Source organism: Rhinichthys klamathensis, unplaced genomic scaffold (assembly GCF_029890125.1).
Source record: "Rhinichthys klamathensis goyatoka isolate OS25496 unplaced genomic scaffold, OSU_Roscu_1.1 h1tg000272l_1, whole genome shotgun sequence".
NCBI classification, from domain to species: Eukaryota; Metazoa; Chordata; class Actinopteri; order Cypriniformes; family Leuciscidae; genus Rhinichthys; species Rhinichthys klamathensis.
Genome location: NW_026606792.1, coordinates 1,978,539 through 1,993,492, shown reverse-complemented (window position 1 = coordinate 1,993,492; position 14,954 = coordinate 1,978,539).

Genomic DNA, 14,954 nt, shown 5'->3' with positions numbered 1-14,954 from the left:
TGCTACAATGCCAACTTCAATTTTATTTTCATGAAGATGTTTCATAAAAATAAATGTATAATAACTTTACAAAACTTTGAAGCTATTTATAACTATTTTTTTTCATTATGACAATAATTAATTCTACATTTACAATAAACTTCCAGGTGTCAGCTTTCAAATGAGATCTTACTTGTGCTTTTAGTACAAAGGGTTCATGAACTGTATCTGTTTCAGTTTGGGAATGCCATATCTGGGGATTTTTCAAAAATGGGGTTGCAGGTTAACAGGTTAAATGGAAAAATGCGGTTTTACAGATACTAGACACGTGATTTTAAAATGAAAGATTGGTATCAAAGAGCACACCAATGTTCCTAACCGACGACGAAGACTTAACAGAGCAGCCATCAAGTGTTAGACAGTATTCTAGGTTATTACGTGTGGAAGTTTTTTGTCCAATAATTAGAATCTCTGTTTTTTCAGAATTTAGTAGTAGGAAATTACTAGTCATCCAATTTTTTATATCAGCTATGCATTCCGTTAATTTTGTGAATTGGTAAGTTTCATTACGTTTTGAAGAAATATACAGCTGAGTATCATCGGCATAACAGTGAAAGCTAATTCCATGTTTCCTAATGATATCTCCTAATGGTAGCATGTACAGAGTGAACAGCAACGGTCCTAGTACTGAGCCTTGTGGTACACCATACTGAACTTGTGATCGATAAGACATCTCTTCATTTACTGCTACAAACTGATAACGGTCAGATAAGTATGATTTAAACCATGCTAATGCAATTCCACTAATGCCAACATAGTTTTCTAGTCTATTTAAGAGAATGTTGTGGTCAATTGTGTCAAATGCAGCACTAAGATCAAGTAACACTAATAATAATAATAATAATAATAAATTGTATTTAACCCTCTGGGGTTTGAGGTGTTTTTGGGGCCCTTGAGATGTTTTGACATGACCTGACATTTGTGCTTATTTCAGCTACTTAAAACATACCATTTGCCAACATATAAATTTGCTGTATTCAGCACAAACTCTGCTACAATAATATGTGAGCAAAATGGATGTACATGTTTGCATTTTATAGAAAAAAAAAATTATGCATGGTTAGTACGTTTTGGGAAAAAAAATGTCACCGCAATAAGGCCATTTAACACATACTGAATAGTTGTCCACAAGACTTTTGAGTTACTATTTTTGTAGGCTTGAATTTTTACTTCAAAATGATGTGAAAATCATTCTGACCACTCTTTCACAAACAACAATATAATGATTTAAATTTCTTACGTCAGTTTTTGGTCAGCACTGCTTTATGCGTGGGAGTGTGAATGGCCATGAATATTAATGTGATTTACACCTGGAGAGACTAAAGACACTCCCCCAATGGCTATAATGGCCCATCTCAAGGTGCTGTGAGGCAGCCTGAACTAAGAATGATTCACTGATGAATAAAAAGTTAAAAAGAACAGTATTTATTCAAAATATAAATATTTCCTAAGAACACATCTATCTATCTATCACTTCTATCACTTAACACATCCTTTCAAAAAAAACAAACATAAAAAGACCAAATTTGTTTTTTTTTTATAAAAAAAAATGTATTCAAAGAATCCTAAAAAAAACTATTACAGGTTAAAAAAAATTAAGCAGCACAACTGTTTCCAACATTGATTTAACAAAAAATCATACCAGAATAATTTCTGAAGGCTGATGGTTAGTTAGGTAAGTAAGCGGTACATCTCACTGATGCTGACATCTGTCCATTTATATTTGCAGCCTTTTGCCTTTTGAATTTTTCCCCGATGCCCATAATCCTCTGAAGGAGTAGCGTGCTGCCATCCTCAAAACGCGATGAACTATCAGTGATTCTGATGAAGATAGTTACTTCGTGTTGTTATGGCATTGATCGGGGGGCGTGCCGCGTGTGTGATGCATAGATCGCCTATTTACCATGTGCAAAAGCTCTGGGGGCGTGGCGGCCTCAGCTAATTAAAGATAATGAAGGGAGAACGAAAAAACTGTCTCTCCTTGGTTTCAAACGGATTACATAAACTGGAAATATAAAAAAAAATAAAAAATTACTTCATTTAAAAGAAGAGAATTTCAGCTTCATAAAGATACATCTCTCGTATCTCTGTGACAAGTATTGACAGAGTTACAGTTCATTTTTCGGACGCGTTTCAGAATGGACCTCACTGACAGAGAGAAGGCAAAACGCGCATCATGTTTATTTTTCTTTATTTGACAAAAAGCACAACACTTTGTTTTTATTGTGAGTACCCACAAAATAAATAGACACTTAACAGGATCTAATGATGTACAACACTTATATGTAAGATCAAAATCAACAGAGTAATTTGATTCTCTTTTGCACTGATAAGGAAGAAATCGAGCTCGTCGCGCCGGCGGGTTAAAGGCGCCTTTCATGGCACTCAAGGACACCTTACAAAATTCATAAAAAAAATACATTTAACAATCAAACCAGTACAGCAACAAACATTAAATCACATAAAAGCCTGCCTAAACAGATACGTTTTAAGACGAGATTTAAAAACTGAGAGACTAGAACTGTTGCGAACTTCTACAGGAAGAGAGTTCCATAAATGGGGAGCAGCATAGCCAAAAGCTTGTGACCCCATAGAAGTTGTCCGAGTGCGTGGCACAACAAGTGTAAGTGCAGAAGCAGATCTTAGAGTGCGGGAAGGAGTGTGTATATGAAGATTTATATTACGAATATGAAAGAATGCAGAACGGGTAACTATTTATGTGAGATTCAAAAGACAGAGTTGTGTCAAGAATGACACCCAAACTTTTGACCTGATTCGATAGAGGAACAGAACAGTTATCTATTACTATAGAAGAAATATTCAACTTACTTATTGTATTTTTTGAACCAACAAGAAGAATTTCTATTTTACTGCTGTTCAATTTTAGAAAATTACTAGAAAAACAATTTTTTTATTCACTTAAGCACTCACCAAGAGAAGAAGAGGGAAACGTTGAAGAAGGTTTAGAAGACAGGTAAAGTTGGGTGTCGTCAGCATACCAATGAAAATGGATATCATATTTCCTAAAAATGTTGCCCATAGATAAAAGATAAATAATAAACAGAAGATGTCCTAAAACAGAGCCCTGGGGAACACCAGTCACAACAAAAGTGGGTTTTGATTTAAACTGTTTAAGTTGTACAAATTGAATGCGATATGTGAGGTAAGAACGAAACCAGCTTTAAGCCATACCAGTAATTCCAATAGATTCCAGCCTGCTCAAAAGTATGGGATGTGAAATGGTGTCAAATGCTGCACTAAGGTCAAGAAGTATAAGTATTGATAAAAGACCAGCATCAGCAGCTAGTAATAGATCATTTGAAATCTTTACAAGTGCAGTTTCAACACTGTGAAAAGCACGAAACCCTGATTGTAACTGCTCATATAGACTATTGCAAGAGAGATGTTCACGGAGCTGAAGAGCAACAATTTTTTCCAGGATTTTTGACAAAAACGGCAGATTAGAAATAGGACGAAAATTTGCTAAATTCTTTGTGTCTGTCCCAGGTTTCTTAAGAATAGGTGTTATAACAGCAGTTTTAAGTGCAGTAGGGACAGTAGCAGTAAGAAGTGATGTTTGCATAATACCAGTGATTAAAGAAGAAAGAAATGATAAACCAGCTTTAACCAAGTGAGTCGGTAATGGATCCAGTTGACACGTGACAGATTTAGATTTTTGTACAATGGAACAAATGTCCTCAACTGTTGGAATTTTAAAAGCAGAAAATGAAAATAAGGGAGATGGCACAAAGCTAGAATGAGTTATGTTACAATCAGTGTTTGGTGAAACCAATTGCTGGTGGATGTGTTCAATTTTCTTATTAAAAAAGAGCAAAAATGCTTCACACAGTTCTGTAGAGTTTATATGCCAGTTAGAACAGTGACTTTAAAACACTTTAAAATAGTGTTAACCACAGAGAATAGAGATTTTTGGTTGTCTACACCAGATCCAATTAAACCTGCATAATAATCTGATTTCGCTGTGGAAAGTGCAGTCTTATAAACTTGCATGTGATCAGCATACAAATCTTTATGAACTACAAGTCCAGTCTTGGAATACAAGCGTTCTAAACGACGCCCCTTGACTTTTAGCAGACGAAGATCCGATGTAAACCAGGGTGCAGAGTTGACAAACGAAACATTCCTGGTTTTCAATGGGGCACAAGTGTCGAGGATCATTTGAAGATTGTTATTGTAATGCTGGATTAAATTATCAAGATTCCATGAATGGTCTTTGTAGGGAAGTGTGGACAAACATTCCACAAGAATTGAGGGATCAATGTTCTTAATATTGCGAAATGTGATTGTGCGACTCAAATTAGGCTTAAACACAGGTAAAGAGACATTGAAAGACACCAGCAAGTGGTCTGACAGTGATAAGTCAGAAGTAGTGCAATTTCCAGGAATCACACCTGAACAGCAGACCAAATCAAGAGTATGACCTTTTGAATGAGTTGGGACATTGATAAATTGCTGTAGTCCAAAACTATCCAGGCATGATAAAAACTCTCTAGAACATGAATTCACTGTATTATCCACATGGATATTAAAATCACCAACCAAAACCACGTTTGGAGACAATGATAAAAGAGAAGTTAAAAATGTTGAAAATTCCTGTTGGAATACAGAATTGGCCTTCGGAGGCCTGTATACAATAGCAATGATAGTTGGAACAAATCCATTGATTTGAAAGCAACAGATTCAAAGGAAGTATAATCAGTTTCAGGAAGAGTTGTAACTTTCCATTTTTCCTTGTATAGTACTGCAAGCCCCCCGCCCTGACCAACAGTGCGTGGTTTACAGATAAAAGCATATCCAGGAGGAACAGAGTGGTTCAAATGGTAAAAGTCATTACTTCTTTGCCAAGTCTCAGTAAGACAAAGAAAGTCGAACTTACGATCAAGCAGCAGATCATTCACGAAAGGACCTTTATCAGAGATTGATCGAATATTCCATAGTCCAAATGAAAGATCGTTCTTACCTTTGATCGAGGTAATCGTCTTTGTTGGCTTGACTAAGACACTGTGATCAATAGTCTGAACATGTTTCCTTGGAGGACGAGGGTTCGTAGACCAAATGGAAGGAATTCCACTTGGAGAGACAACCTTAAAACTCCTGCGAGATCCACGATGAACATAATAGAGAGATACAACCACGATCGGATGATAGGAGCAAATCATTTGTGACTCTGATGAGAGCTGTCTCGGTACTATGTGTGGCGAGGGGAGGTGATGCAGACTAAGGTAAGCAGCCTGGAAGTTCACATTAATAAAACTCTAATACGGTTTACATGGTAGCCAACTACGCCACCTCAGGACTTTCACCCAAGGATATGTAAGACAACACAGGTTCGTTCTTACCAAGGAGGACTGAGACAGTTCTGACAATTAAAAGCAATTTATTACAAAAATCTTTTCACATTGAGGACAACCACATTCACTAATAAATACCTTTCAGACATTTACCTCTTAATTACCCACAGATGTTAATACAAAAAAAAGGTATTTTTAAATAAAACAACATAGATAAACACTGGGTTAATCAAAGACACTAACAGGAAAAGGAATCCCTAACCCACCTTGTAAGTAATCACTCATTAGACTGCACCCACACGCAGTGACCCTCACTACAAAAGGCAATGAAACAAATCCACACTCCAATGTGTTGAACACTACACCCCAAAAGAGGGTGGGCCAGATAGCCTTTCCCAATTGTCTCAGAGAGAAAACCACAGCACTTAAATTGCAGGTTCCCTAAAAAAATACTCACAACACACAGCATGTTAATACAGAAGACAAAAGCAGCAATACATTTACAATCAAGACAAAACAGCAGCGTAGTCTGGGTCCGTGTGTCCTGCTGATTACAGAGCTCCGAGCACGCTGTTAGACACGACCCCAACCTACACACACGGTTACAGCAGTGAAGTTTAAGCATCTTTAAAGCATAAAAGAATCCCCAAAAAGAGATCATACTCACTGCGTCAGAACAACGCATCTAAAACCACTGCATGCTGCAACATGCTCTCACTGCACTGCAACAACTGCAGAACAGGCTTTATGTTACACACAAATATAACACAAAAATAAATCACATGCCACTTTACATTCATCCACATACCAGAGATTGGAGAAACAAGTAACCCAAACTACACGACTCCATCCGGGAAAGGCATAAAATGGACAATTAGGAATGGCTGAACACAAGCTCAGCTACCTGTGCACCTTGCTTTTATTAACAGTGCAATCATGATAATGATTAACCAGCCGGTATTGAACACAGCTGAATCCATGGGGAAATTATTCCTGTTCTCCACCAGGGGGAGTAATGGAGGAAAATCCCCAATCCGCTACATATGACACGGTCTAAATCCGGACTGAAAATCCTCGAAGATATCATTTATTTCAAGAAAGGAACACAGTTGTGAGGATACTACTTTTCCCAGTATCTTTGACAGAAAAGGCAGATTCGAGATCGGCCTGTAATTGACTAATTTTGTATGATCAAGTTGCGTTTTTTTAACAAGCGGTTTTACCATAGCCAGTTTAAAGGTTTTTGGTACGTATTCATAAGACAAAGACGAATTAATGATATTAAGAAGAGGATATATGACCTCTCTTTCAGTAGCTTAGTCGGTATAGGATCTAACATACAAGTTGTTGATTTAGATGAATTAACGAGTTTGAAAACTTCTTCCTCTCCTATAGCAACAAATGAATCAAATTTTTCCTCAGGGAGACTACAATGCACTCCCTGATGCGATACTGTAGTAGACGGTTGCATAGTTATAGTTTTGTCCCTGATATTATCAATCTTATAAGTGAAGAAGGTCATAAAGGTCATCACTGCTGTGTTGCTTGGAAACTTCTGGGCTTGAAGCTTTCTTTTTCGTTAGTTTAGCCACTGTTTCAAATAAATATCTAGGATTATGTTTATTTTCTTCTAATAGGGTTGAAAAATAAGCAGATCTAGCAGCTTTTAAAGCCTCTCTGTAAGCAATCGAGCTCTCCTTCCATGAAATCCGAAATACCTCTAGTTTAGTTTTCTTCCAGTTGCGTTCCATTTTTCTGGCTGCTCTCTTAAGGGCCCAGGTGTGCTCGTTGTACCACGGCGTTGGACTATTTTCTTTAATCTTCTTTAAGCGCAACGGAGCAACTGCGTCTAGAGTGCTGGAAAAGAGAGAGTTAAAAGTTTCTGTTGCAATATCGAGTTCTTCTAAGCTATCCGGGATGCTGAGATGATGAAACTGATTAGGAAGATTATTGATAAAGCAATCTTTAGTGGCAGAAGTTATAGGTCTAACATATTTATAACACGGAGTCGCCTTTGCAGCCTTGGCTAAATGTAATTTACATGAGACTAGATAATGATCTGAGATGTCATCGCTCTGCTGCAGAATTTCAACAGCATCAACATCTATTCCGTGTGATAATATTAGATCTAGAGTATGATTACGTCAATGAGTAGGTCCTGACACGTGTTGTCTAACTCCAATTGAGTTTACAATGTCTTTAAATGCCAATCCCAAAGCATCTTTTTCATTATCTACATGTATATTAAAATCTCCAACAATTAGTACTTTATCTGCAGCCAGTATTAACTCTGATAGAAAGTCCGCAAATTCTATGATAAAATCTTTATGGTGTATCAGTATTTTTACTTCAAAAGAAGTATATTAAAAACTAGATTTCTTAGTGGTTTTAAAGATATTACTATAAATTACAGCAACACCTCCCCCTTTGCCTTTCAGACGAGGTTCATGTTTATAACTGTAATCTTGTGGGGTGGACTCATTTAAAGTTTGTCACATGATCCTTCAGAAATCATTCTAATATGCTGATTTGCTGCTCAAGAAAAAATTCTGGTTATTATCAATGTCGAAAATAGTTGTGCTGCTTCATATTTATTTGAAAAATCAAGATTTTTTTATTTTTGGCACTTTATTTCGACAGTCCACTTTAGACATTATACTAGCTTTGAATAACCTTGTAACTACATGTCAAAAAACTCTCATTAGTTTTTTTTTTAACCACTGGTGCTCATTGGACACATCATCAGTGGTCATGGGGTGTTTCGGGTCTTAGATCATCAGACTCCCTCACTCGGGACACCCAGCCGCGGGTCATCAGTCCCGGCTTGTGTCCAAGTGGCGCTAGCTTCTATCCTACTCCACAGCCACCTCGACACCTTTTCTGCAGCTCCGATTATGTTCTCGGTGGCTTTCCTTTCCTGCAACCCTCTGATGCCAAGGAGACTGAATGTCAGGGTCTTGTCTTATCAATTTGCACTGTTTCTTTGTTTGCCCTGTGTCTGAGCACAGTAGAATGTGTAAAGTGGACAATTGAAATAAAGTGTTATAGATTTTATTTACTATATTTCTCAACACACACAGATTCTGCCTGGGGTGAAGGTTATAATCGCCAACACAGAGACCAAAGGACCTCTAGGAGATTCTCATCTGGGTGAAGTGATTTTCAAATATGGCAGCAAGTGTTACAAAATGCAGAGAACCACAGAGAATGTTAAAATGTCTCTGTATTATGTATTGTCATGTGTAGTGAGTTGATGCGACTGTATTACAAAAACAGATTTGGGTGAGCAGCCCCCATAATGCCACAGGATACTATACGGTTTATGGCGAAGAGGCGTTGCACGCGGACCACTTCAGCACCAGACTGAGCTTCGGTGACACACAGACGGTCTGGGCTCGCACCGGTTACCTCGGCTTCCTGCGGCTGTCACGACAGATAGTGGAGAATTGGGTGGATCCAAATGCAGCAATTGTACTATACTCAGGGCAATCCAAATCATCGTCATCCATGCAAGCGTCATAATCCAAATAATCAGAATCGTAATCATCCATACCAGTGTCGAAATCCATTTTAATCAGTCCGAATAATAATATTACAAAACAAGCACAAATAAAACGAGAACAGACAAGGAACAAAACTCGAGACAGGGGTAGCTGCAGCCTGGAGTAATGGGCGTGGCAAGAGGTAGGGGCGTGGTAAGAGGTAGGGGCGTGGCAAGAGGTTTCTCATTGGTCAAAGGAGTTTCCTCCTGGCAACTGCGTTGGCCAATCAGCAGTAACCATAGTTAAACGTCATTTCCTTTAGCTGAAAAAAAACATCATTTCCTTTAGACGGAGAGAAGATGGCAGAGGTAATTCACATATGCCATATAATTTGTTGTTCTCTTTGCTTTACATCTTTCAGCTTTGGTAATTATTTAATTGTTGTTGACAGACACATGTTACAGTGAGAAGCATTAACGACTGCATTTGCGTCGAAGACATCAGAGTCGGCGATTTATATCGATGTCCGTTCTGTGCTCTCAGTGTTTTTAGACCTTGTGAATATAACAAGATCCACAGTCATTTGCAAAGCCACAGCCTTCGCGCGGTTCGCCATGAACGTAAGTATGAGTTCAGTTGTGATATGCTATGCATGCCTGTTACTGGTTACATCTGTTACAGATAACTTGTTAAGGTTAGATAATAACGTGAACGGTTATGTTACGTATCATAATTGGAAACTTATGACAAACATGTTTTGCTTTATATATTAATTTTACTATTTTAAATTGTGTTTGATGTTTATGATTCTTATAGATTTTGAAAATTGAAGACCTTAGCAAATTGCAGGTAAAATGTCATTGCTTTGCCTTGTAGCGTGAATAAAATGCAAAAAGCTATTATGAAGAAATGTGTATGTTTCTGTTATTAGGGCATCCAAGTCGAGACGTCTAACAGCTAAGTGAATGGAACGCTGATTCCCCCACTTTGTGCGGATCCCATGTTACATATCCCTGTAAGCAATTATATATTTTTTTCCACACTGTTATATTGTAGTTATGATTTGTTATTGTTTAGCATACATACTTTAGATTTCATTGACTGTTTCGATGTATTATTGCTATTGACATTTTATGTGGCATATATGTTGTAAGCATTCTTTCAAAGGAGGCAAAAAGATTTCACAGAGCAAAATAAACATTGTGCACCATTTTGTATTATATTTATTTGTGATAGGTTGATGCTTTCACAAAAGACTGCATTCTATTTCTATCGTGGATCAAGTCACACTGGATGCTTTGTGTAAGTCATCAAGACATTTTTATCCATGTCAAATTGATTTCTATATTTTGTGTTTTTTAACAACCATTTTCAGATTTTGCGTCCAAAGCTGAAACAAGTGTTTTTTTCTTGATTCACTCTGCGCAAGTGATCTTAGTGATGGGAGATACAGTCAAGTGTACAGGTCTTTTACATAGCTCAATAGTTCATGTTCAGAAGTTCCAGTTGAACAGTTCTTGTTCAAATGTTCTCAGCTGCTGTATGGTGGTTCATTTCTAAACCATTCAGCATTTTCATTTTTTTTTTTTCATTTTTTTTTTTTTCATTTAGAAACCAAATAAAAAAGGTCTAAACAAGTAGCCTTTGAATTTCAGTATGGCATGTACATTTCTCTGGGGGTGGCTTTTGACTTTTCTGAGGTGAGTCTTCAGATTTTTTGCATTAAAAATTATTTTTTTCTTTTATCTTGTAGGTATCGTTGACTGGAAGTCAGTCAATCCGAATGTGAGGGAGGAATATAGGGTGGGGTTTAAGCTCACCAGATGTGATGCCTGTGGATTCCTCTACAAAAACACCACTGGATATTGCAGCAATGGAAAGAAGGGGGTCTTTACTGCGTTCTATTTAGATAGAGCATTTGATGGCTTCTGGAATGAGTAATAGAGGAATGAGTAATAGAGGAATGAGTAATAGAGGAATGAGTAATAGAGGAATGAGTAATAGAGGAATGAGTAATAGAGGAATGAGTAATAGAGGAATGAGTAATAGAGGAATGAGTAATAGAGGAATGAGTAATAGAGGAATGAGTAATAGAGGAATGAGTAATAGAGGAATGAGTAATAGAGGAATGAGTAATAGAGGAATGAGTAATAGAGGAATGAGTTTTGACTTTGAACACAAGCCTTTGATGAATAAAAAAAATTAATTGTAAAAATGACAACTGAACTGAATAAATGTTTTTTGGATAAAATGGTGTTTGTTTTGCTTAATTGATTAATGCCACTTAGAAGTTTATTAAACTGTTTTTACTTAATTTTTTTATTATATGGTGATTTTTTTTATTTTATTATATGGTGAGTGTTTGATCAAACACGTATATATGCATGCCTGTATACAGCAAAAACATTTCCTGTACCATTATTATAAAAATAACATTACTTTTAGTTTGTATGTACTTGAAAGTACAAAACTAGTATGACTAATAGTGTCAGGAGACATTTTTATCTTTAAAAGAATAATTAAATTTCTTTTCTTTTATTATTTAGTTCAAGTACAGACATTTCAAGTATAATGCAATAAAAAAAACAATATGAATACAAGGCATTGTAAATACAGCTAAAAATGTGTGAACCAGAGAATAACAATAACAACTGAAGTATAAAATGAACAAAATATAAATACAAAAATAAAAGTTTATAATATCAAGGCAGTTATAGATATTTTCAAAAACGTTTTGTGATCTCATGTTTGAAAGGGTTTCAAAGTATAGGTTACTGTGAGATCAGTGTTTTAAAAGGTAATATGAGGGTTTTCTTTTGAGTTATTTTTGTCTTATGAATAAAACTTTGTCAAAATAATTTAATTATATAATTTTGTTTTTCAGAAAAATATAGGTTTTGGAAACAAAGTAAAATGTCATGAGGTTCTAAATTAAGACAAATTTGTTTGTCATATCTATTTTAAAGTCAGTCCAAAAAGAAATAGAAAAAGGGCAATACAAAAATAAAGGTTCAATATCTTCAAGCGATGTGTTACAAAAAGTGCAATTTTCACAAACAGTATGAATGTTTTTTAATGACTGATCCTAAAAAAGTCGCGGTGGTGATGACGTCATGTAACCCGCGCCATACAGAAGGTTTCGAAGGTAACGTACTTTTGGATATCTTCTCAATATCATTATTGATATTTTTACAGTGAAATAAATGTATTTGGTCTTGTATAATTATTTGTTGGTCAATAGTGATTAAGTTTATGGCTCGCTTTTATGCGGATCAGGAAGCTTTCGCGTCCAATTGTAAAGACCTTACGGCACGCCCCTACCTCTTGCCACGCCCCTACCTCTCGCCACGCCCATTGCTCCAGCCTGCAGTTACCTCTACTTGCAAAACTCAGAGTTGCAGCATGACAAACAATACAATGACTCCGTGACATGAACTAACAAAACCAGGGTATTTATGCACAGACACTAACAACATAAATGGGAACAGCTGGGTGCAATCACAAGTGATGGGAACAAACAAGGATTATGGGAAATGTGGTTCTAGAGTGAATGGATACAGGAAGGAAGGGACCTCTAGTGGACACCCAATGAAAACACAACCAGACACCAAAACACATATTCTTACACACAAATGGACCAGCTCTAACATTGATAACTAGACAGTTCCCTATCAGTCAGTCACGTTCAACGTTACGTCAGAACAAACTGACAACAAATTGGAATCTCGCCTGAGAGCCCAATCACCTTTGAGTGGTAACAAAACAAGCCAATGCACATTGTAAGCCACTCCCCGCCCATATGGGTATATAAGGCAGCATGCAACACTCGGAGCCGAGCAGGTGTTGTTTTACTCTGCTCTTCAATCATTGTTTGAGTAAGCAGAACAATAGGGAAGCTGTTCCAGTGTTGGTGAGACAGCGCGTTCAAGCAGAGGTCACGTTCAATAAAAGAGCATTGCACAGATAAGTGCTGCCATTTTCCCCCTAGGCGCCTCAACACTGAAAGAGCACATTTTTCTAAAAGAGTAAACACGGGTGTGACTTGTGTGGATGTGACGATCACTACCCAATGCGTCTGGGCCATAAGCACGCTGAAGTAGTGTTCGTTGATGAGTTATGCTCCCTCTGCAGGAAGATAACCATTGGGATGTTGACAATGAGACTCATATGCCTTGAAAAATGTGGAGCCTCCCCTGCTATTCCCCAATCTGGTGTCTCTGCCCCACAGTGAGCCACTTCGGCTCTCCGACCGGGTTCCTGGGAATGGCCAGCGGTTGTGGCGTTTTCTATTGGGATCCCAATTCTTCAATCTGTTTGCAAGCCACGTAACTGCCTGATGTAACACCAAACGTCACTGACTGATAGGGAACGTCTCGGTTACTAATGTAAACCTCGTTCCCTGAAGGGAAACACAACCCCTGTACCACCACTTGAACGGACGGGGCCTTGTCTCGGCTCCTCAGGGGAAAACTTGGAAAGCTCTGAGGCGAGATCCCAAATTGTCTGTCTGTTTTGATATAACATCTCCGTTCCCTCCTTCAAGGAACGGAGGTTACATAAATAACCGAGACGCTTTGATACCATCCCTCGTGAAAAAGATACTTTGGCTTACTATTAAGCCTAGTTTAAACTCAATGTGATGTTCTTATCAGACACTTGACGTTCAATTCAATTGAATGTTAATTGCAATTATATGAAAAGGTTTTGTTTAAATTGATATTAAATGCAATTAGCTTAGCGTTGACCCACTTAAACAGGACTCAAGCACATCTTTATAAGATATAATATATAAATAATTTCATGATTACTTGTGTTGTCTTTGAAATGCTTTCTGTGATAATCGACCACATGCCACAAATGCTGTTGATCAAGGTTCATTTAACTGGAAGCATTCTTCAAGACTTCCTGAAGATCGAATCATCAGTATGAATATCTTTCTTTATTAAATTTCAGTATTTTGTTCACATTGGTAGAGTGAATTCAATCTCATCTCAATGGCAAAAAGTGCCCCAATCATCCTGAATTCACCCTTAGATATTTTAAAAAAAATTCAACAGGCATCTTTTGCAGTGTATGTAATCTGCTTTTTCTACCTAATTAAACACGCCACCCGTCTTCTTACTCTCTCCTCAGTGCTGTGTTCACATGGACTAATCTACTGGTGGTGGTAGTGGAGCTTGAGGGGTCAGAACAGGAAGCCCTGGACCTTGTTGCCCTGGTGACCAATGTGGTTCTGGAAGAGCACTATCTCATAGTAGGGGTTGTTGTGGTAGTGGACCCTGGAGTCATTCCTATCAACTCCAGAGGGGAGAAGCAGCGAATGCACTTGCGGGACGGCTTTCTCGCCGACCAGCTGGATCCCATATACGTGGCCTACAACATGTGAGAATGTGTAATGTGGAGGAGGAACCAGTTGCCAGAAAACTCTGTATATGCAAATTTACAAAGGAAGCATTAGAGGAAAGTTTGGACAGTCTTGCCTCTTCCTCCACACACATGAAGAGTCCTTGATGGAGCTATGCAGTTTATTTTTTATATCAAACTGTCAGAATGCCTTGAAAATAAAACTCTGATTCAGTGGTCAGGGCAAATGACTTGATTTCATCTCCTGTTGTCTTGTGCGTCACAATTGAGTTCAGTTCTTATTCAAGCACACTCGTTCTGCACATAACACACATGAGTGTTGAATGTTCCCTGTGTGTGAGGAGGACCGGCCCAAATGGGCAGAGGAGTGCCTGATGTCAACAGCAGGATCCAGATTCTAGGACCATTGAACTTTCAAGGCCATGTGAAAATGTGTAATGCACTTCATTTCACAGCATTACTGTTGTAGCTGTAAAAAATGCACAAACCCAAGTTTTGTTTGGTTTGTTCATTTTACATCACCACGCAAATCTTTGATAAATGTTTTATCCGGAGACCGAATGGCAATAAGGAAATGGATATCAGAGTCTTTGTTTTCAAGAAAGCAGTACTGAAGGTGTGCTGTGGATCTGCTGCTTCACGAATTCACAAGCTTATGCATTCCCAGCTAGTGTTTCAACATGGGCCTTAAATATTTTCATATGCCTGTGGATTGTTTGTAATTTGTATTTCCCCATTCATTAAACTCATTAATGTG